We start from the raw sequence: 6,456 nt of genomic DNA on the forward strand, positions 1-6,456 counted from the left end.
GATGTGGTTTTAGGGTGTTAATAAGAGCAGCAGGCAGCACTGCATCCTTCTGAGTGCCTGCTTGCCACCACTGCGCGGGTCATTTGATAGCTCCTTGGTGCTCCTCAAAGGCATAAAATGGAGCGATGCCTGATTAGATGTACCTGCTGCCCTTGGCGAGCGCCGGGGAGATACGGTCCTCGCCCTCCCGCCTCCGGCCTGCTGGCACCCAGCACCATCGCCATGGCAACGGGGAGAAACAGCCATCCGCATGGAAACGGCCTTGCTGCGCCCAGCAACCGATTTGGGAAAACAGTTCAAATGGTGAATTTGGAGAGGTGAGGGGACACTGGCACCCCTGCGGCAATGGGCGAGGAGCCCTGGCCCATACCGCTGGGCTGAATCTGCATCCTGCGGGATCTTGTAGCATCGGCAGCATCCCCACGGTGGGACACTCCTCCTGAAATGCCGGCATCACCCCCGTCGCAGAGCCAGCACACGCTCTCACGTCTCCAGCTGTGAAGGATGGTTTTCATTGCTGCTGCCCTATTTTTGGGGGGGCTGGTCCCAAGGTCAGGGTAAGGTCCAGATTAGCTGTGCTGATACCTGCAGCAGCATAGGTAGGTCACTGGTTCAGCCCTGCCCAGTGAGTCCTTAATGCTGGTAAAATCCCCCTTTGTATGGGAGAAGGGGCAGCTGGCAGGCAAACAAGGTCTCCTATAACATAGGGCAGACAAATGTCACGTTGACAGTGCGATTGTGCAGCGCAGCCCGTCTGGCTTCAGGCAGCAAAGTCCTAGTTAATCTCTCCTCGTCCTGCCTCCTACCCCTTAAGCCCCCAGACAATGGCTCTGCCCACACTGGCTTCTTCCCCAGAGAGGGCTCAGATTTGAAGGAGATGTCGGTGCCAACTCGCTGGCTCTGATAAGGGCTGGGGAGAGCAGCTCTGCCGTGCAGGTGTTTGAGACCCAGCAGGGTTTGTCCCAGTTTTACACTGACCCTTTGGTGACAGTGCTACTGCTCTTGGCTGCAGGATCACTAGGAAGGGGATCGCCCCAGCCGGCTGCACTGCTTTTCCTGCAGGGATTTCGGTAAACAGGGCTGGTTTTGCTACCACGTCTGAGGGCAGATCGTTTTGGAGTATCTCCCAGCCACCGGAGCAGGCTGCTTCCCGGCTGTGGCACTACAGAGAAGCCCAGAGGTCTGGCCCGTCTACAGTCATTTGCATTCCTTGGTCAGTTTGACCCTGGCACCTCAGGAAATTGATAATTTATTTCTGTGGATTCAGCGGGAGAAAATGAAAGGCAGCATCCAGGTCTTGGGAAGGGGCTGTGTGAGAACCATGGTTGGCAATTAGGAGAGCAAGCTGTTTGCCTGAAGGCTGGTGCATGAAGAGACGAGAGTCCTATTTCACCACCTCATCTTGGGACCTGCTGAAGGGGCTGGAGATGAGTGGCTGAAATACGTGTCTTTCTCCTGCCTGGGGCCCCAAGTTTTATTTGTTACCTGGAGTCTTGTGTGTGGTGGAAAGCCTGGCCTGCTCCTGCACAGAGGAGCGGGCAGAGGGACAGCAAAAGCTGGAGTCTTTAGCAGTGTGGCCAGGAGGTACGGTGGATGTCAATCCCAGCCGCCCCAGTTTAGAGTTTGGCTTTGCAAAATGAATCGTTAAGTGGCAAAGCACAGAGGAGGGATTTTAGAGCCAGCTTGGAAGGGGAAGGAAGGTTTTGAGGACTGTCATTGCCGCTTGGAGAGGCTTTGGAGCATTTCTAAATACAGTTTTTCATGCCTTCTTTAAAATGGTGAAGTGAGAGCCCCAAAAAGCTGGTCATGCTGGCAGGGAGGGCTCCTGAGCAAGGCCACCCTGTGCTTCTGATGTGGAGGTGTGGTTGGGAGAACTGCATCTAGCTCGGTCCTGAAGCACGCCTGCTGCAGGAGAGGCCGTCACTGCATCCTTCTCCTAATCTGTGCTGGCTCCTGGACCACCAGCTGGGAGATTTTAGCCTTAGAAAAGGTTTTTCTTAATGTTGTATTTTCCTGCATTTTTGCCTCCATGTTCTCTCTCTTTCCCAACCCACCTTTTCATTGCCCACATCTTTGCTGTGCATTCAGCCCCTCGCACCCAACCCTTTCTCCCTTCTGCCTCCTTTCTCTAGAAAAACAAGCTGTGAAGCTGCTCCTGGGAGCAGCTATCCCAAGTAACGGCTGTTAGGGCTCTGTAGGTGCCGAGAGGTTTGGGTCCAGGTCCTGGATCTGTGTGCAGCCTCCAACTCTTAGTAGATGTGGGCGTAGGAAGAGAATTGTAACTCTACAGAAAGGAAGGGACCCTGCCAAGTGGCACTAGCACAGGGGGAGCTTGGAGAGCACAGCAGAGGAGGTATGAGCGGTTTCAAAAAAAGGGAATAGCATCGAGGCTTAGCTCCCTTATGCACCTCCCCAAGAGGACCCTGCAGCCCCGCTTCACCATCAGCACGGGAACTTGGATGCTATTAGGCAGTTCATTAGTAAAACCTCTGAGCAGCTCCCACTGCCATTGAGTACCCATTAATGCCTCTTGAGGGGAGAGGAGAACATTGGAAAAGCACAAAAACAATCTGAGGGTCCTTGATCTCTTTTTGGTCTGAAAGGTCATGGGCTGAGGTAGGGGGCGCAGCTGGGGAGGGGAAGAGGGGCCAGGCAGGGACGCCAGGCACGAAAGCAGCACTGTGATTATCTGCCGAAGTCCGAGCACAAAAACATAACCTGACTTGAACTGTTACTTCTCAGAGGCTCCCGGGGGGTGCTTTGGGGTTATAAACACCTACTCACCCACCCGCTTTGTGCACATCCCAAGCCAGGTATTCCCGCACCCGAGGGAAAGCCGGCAAAACCTGCGCAGATGTCCCTAACAGCCGCAGCTGGGCTGCAGTAAACCACCCCTGCTGCTATAGTTTATGAGCGCTGCAGGATCTGTCCCCTTCTCCTTGCTTGCTTGTGTATACAGTCTGCTGTTAAAGGACACTGACATCACTTAATTAATGGTTTAATTGAATCGTGCAAAGGGATCGAAATTGGCTGCCTGACTCTTGTCACCGAGATGCTCACGTAAGAAATAGTAAATCACCAATTCAGCAGATAAAGCTGCAGCTCTAGGTAGAAAGTCCTTGTTGCTGGGGATAGGGAAATAATTCCTCTTTGCAGAACAATATACTGTTAGGGAGAAGGCTTGGGGCTATTTTTCCAAGCCACCGGGTGCCATCCCTGTCCAAGGGAAGGGTAACTGAGTTAGACTAACTCCCCAAGGTGGTATGGCACTCATTAAGGGGTAAACAGACCTGAGGTAGCATTTTATCGGTAGGTTTGTTTTGTGTTTCACCCCCTATGCGATGGAGAAAGGTCCAGGTGGTATTTTAAAACAGAAGGCAAAACCCTAGAAAGACCAGGGTTTGACCAGGATGAAGCTTTGTGGTCAGGAGCAGCCTCTGAGCTTGTTCACGGAAAAAGGCTTCTTTGAGAGTAGGAAATCAGAAGGTAGGAGGGATTGGAGAGAAAAATGTCCCAAAGCAACGGGGAAGCCCAAAGGGAGTGGATGTGACCCTAATGAGGGTGCTAATGCTGTGGCCGTGCTGCTGACAAGTGAAGTAATTGCTGCTCAGGAGGAACGTGAGCCAGTGGAAAACAGTATTCCACCCAGGCGCCAAGAAAAGCAATTAGAACTGGTAAACACCAGTGGCTGACTAAAACCAGGCCCTTAATTAATAGTTTCATCTGAAGGGTAAGGAAATCATTAAGTGCTATTGGTATCTATTAATTCCCTGCAAGACGAACAACAATAGAGAGTTTTAAGACTTCTTTCACCGTACAGCACGTGCAGGAAGGAGCGACTGAGCCCTTGTGCGAGGTGGGAGGGCTTTGCGTGGCTGCGCTCTCCCACTTCACTGACGGCTGCCCCCGAGGCCCGGGATGCGCAGCAGGATAAACAGCTCAGACCGAGCATTTAGTTAGGGCATGGCTTTGGGGGTGCTCCATCAGGGCAGGAGAGAAGGTGGGTGGAAAATGTGACTTCTGCACGACTGAAGGACCGTGCAGAGTTGCGCAGGGAGGGTATGCGGAATCTGGGGGTTTGGAAGACAAATAATATGTCACGATACTGTACAGATACAGCCTCTGAACCATGCAAAATGGTGTCAGCCTCTTCTATGGAGGTCGGAAAGTTCTATATAAATGTCAGTTGGAGGAAGAAATAGGGGTAGGTACCAGAACTAGGCAAGGCAGACAGTGAGAGAAAACTTCCAACTGTATAAGCAGAGGCGGTGTATCGGTAGACTTCACAAAATGTTCACAAATGCTCAGAAACCAAGAGTGCTAAGGAGTGGCCTTCACAAAGGGCACAGCCTTGATTCTAAGTCTGGATAAGACAAAGATTTATTCTCATTGCTTTCTGACTCTCGACTCATCCACCTACTCTCCCCTGAATTTCGGAAGGACCGCAGATCTCTTCTCAATCTTGTTTTTTCAATTTATTCTATCATCTTTATCTGACGCGGGCACTTCTGCATTGATGCAGCGAGCCGTTTGTGGTAGAGAACGGGCAGCGTTTGATTTCCTCAGCGTGTTAGCACATGGCTGGCAAGGCTGCCAGCGCGGACTGGTGCTCCTCCTTTCTCAGGGCTGGTCGCTGTGCTCAGCACGGAAACCAGTCCAGCCTTGCTGTGAGGCACAGCAGAGTTCACACCTGCCTTCCCCAGCGACCTGCCCGGATACTCGGAGATTTAATCTTTGCAGTTTATAGCTGACCCTTATGAGGAAAGGCTGAGAGTTGGGCTTGTTCAGCCTGAAGAAGAGAAGACTGAGAGGGGACCTCATCAACACATACAAATATCTTAAGGGCGGGTGTCACGAGGACGGAGCCAGACTCTTTGCAGTGGTGCCCAGCGACAGGACAAGGGGCAATGGGCACAAACTGAAACATAAGAGGTTTCAGTTGAATATGAGGAAAAACTTCTTCACTTTGAGGGTGACAGAGCACTGGAACAGGCTGCCCAGGGGGGTTGTGGAGTCTCCTTCTCTGGAGATATTCAGAGCCTGCCTGGACGAAGTCCTGTGTAACATGCTCTGGGTGACCCTGCTTTAGCAGGGGGGTTGGACTCGGTGATCTCCCGAGGTCCCTTCCAACCCTTGAGATTCTGTAATTCTGTGGTATCTTCTCCTGAAAAAAGAGGAGTATGAAGTCACTTGGAAGCTCAACCGTATTTCTGGAGCGAGGGGGAAGCTCTTCTAGTGTGCCAGACATCTGTGGAAGAACCTCTCTTCCTCGCTGTCAAATCTGTGACAGCTCAGGGAACTTCCCTTTAAGATAACCTACCCTCTATTCAAATTCAGAGTCGGAGTAGGGTAGGGGATCCATCTGAATCTTGCTTTCTTCTGTCAAATGCAACTCAACAGGCTCTTCTAAGCAGACTGGTTTCTTTCAAAACCTGCCGTATGCCATTCAGCCCCATGAAGGAGGTTCGCTGCCTCGTTGCCATGGTACCCTTTCTCTAAAGAGGAATAGTTAATTATGCAATTTAAGAAACTAAGGAGAAACGACAGAAATAATAGAAAGGAAGATTCTGGGTTTGTGATAGAACTGCTGGCTGCACCAGAGTAGACTGTTAACTGGCGAAATATTTGCCCAGTGCATGCTGTGTATGGCCAGGGCTTTTTTGGCAGTGTGGATTTGAGGAGGTACCCTTTGCTGGGCAGTGTGCCTCTGCCATCCAGGAAATCAATCCTGTAGTCAGTTACTGCTGCTGCCTTCCCTGGTTAATGCCCCGGAGAGCCTCAGACATATTTCCTTGGCAGAAATTCGCTCTGGGTGGAGCTGGGACAGCAATAACACATCACAGCCCAATGACAAGCTCATGCTGCCTGCAGATATACAGAGCTACAGTTCCAAGACTTAAGTGTTTTAAATCTCTTTGGCACCATTTCATTGCTCCTCAGGCCTACTAACCCCCGGCTTGCTTTCCCCAGGACCCCAGAAAGTCCAGTTCGTGGTGCACAAGGCAGGACCAAAGAGACTGCAAGCATCAAAACTGGCAAGGCCCCAGCCCCTTTAGAAGGACTGGTGTTTTCCATTTGCCAATAGCACATGCAGGTTGGCTACAGCTTGGGTGAAACAAAGTGCCGCAACACATCTTTGGATCCAGCCTACAGCGCTCCACGCTGTGTGAACGGGGAGTTGCCTCTCGCGTGGCACGCTGAGCTCTGCAAGCCAGGGGGAAGGGGAAGAGTTACCCCATGCCTTGTTTCCAAATGCGTGCAGCGAGAGAAAGAAGGAAGATGACGTGACCCCACACAGTTGTTTACTACAGACAACTAGAAGGAGATCTCTACCTCGAGCTCCCCTTCCACCTAACAAGGGCAGGAATAGCATGGAGGGCCAGACAAGAGCCACATACAGCGGTAAGAGGAAGAGAGCAGTCGAGAGGCAATAATAATCCAAAATACTTCTGGGAA

This window comes from Egretta garzetta, unplaced genomic scaffold, assembly GCF_000687185.1.
Source record: "Egretta garzetta isolate BGI_Z169 unplaced genomic scaffold, ASM68718v1 scaffold203, whole genome shotgun sequence".
Classification (NCBI taxonomy): Eukaryota; Metazoa; Chordata; class Aves; order Pelecaniformes; family Ardeidae; genus Egretta; species Egretta garzetta.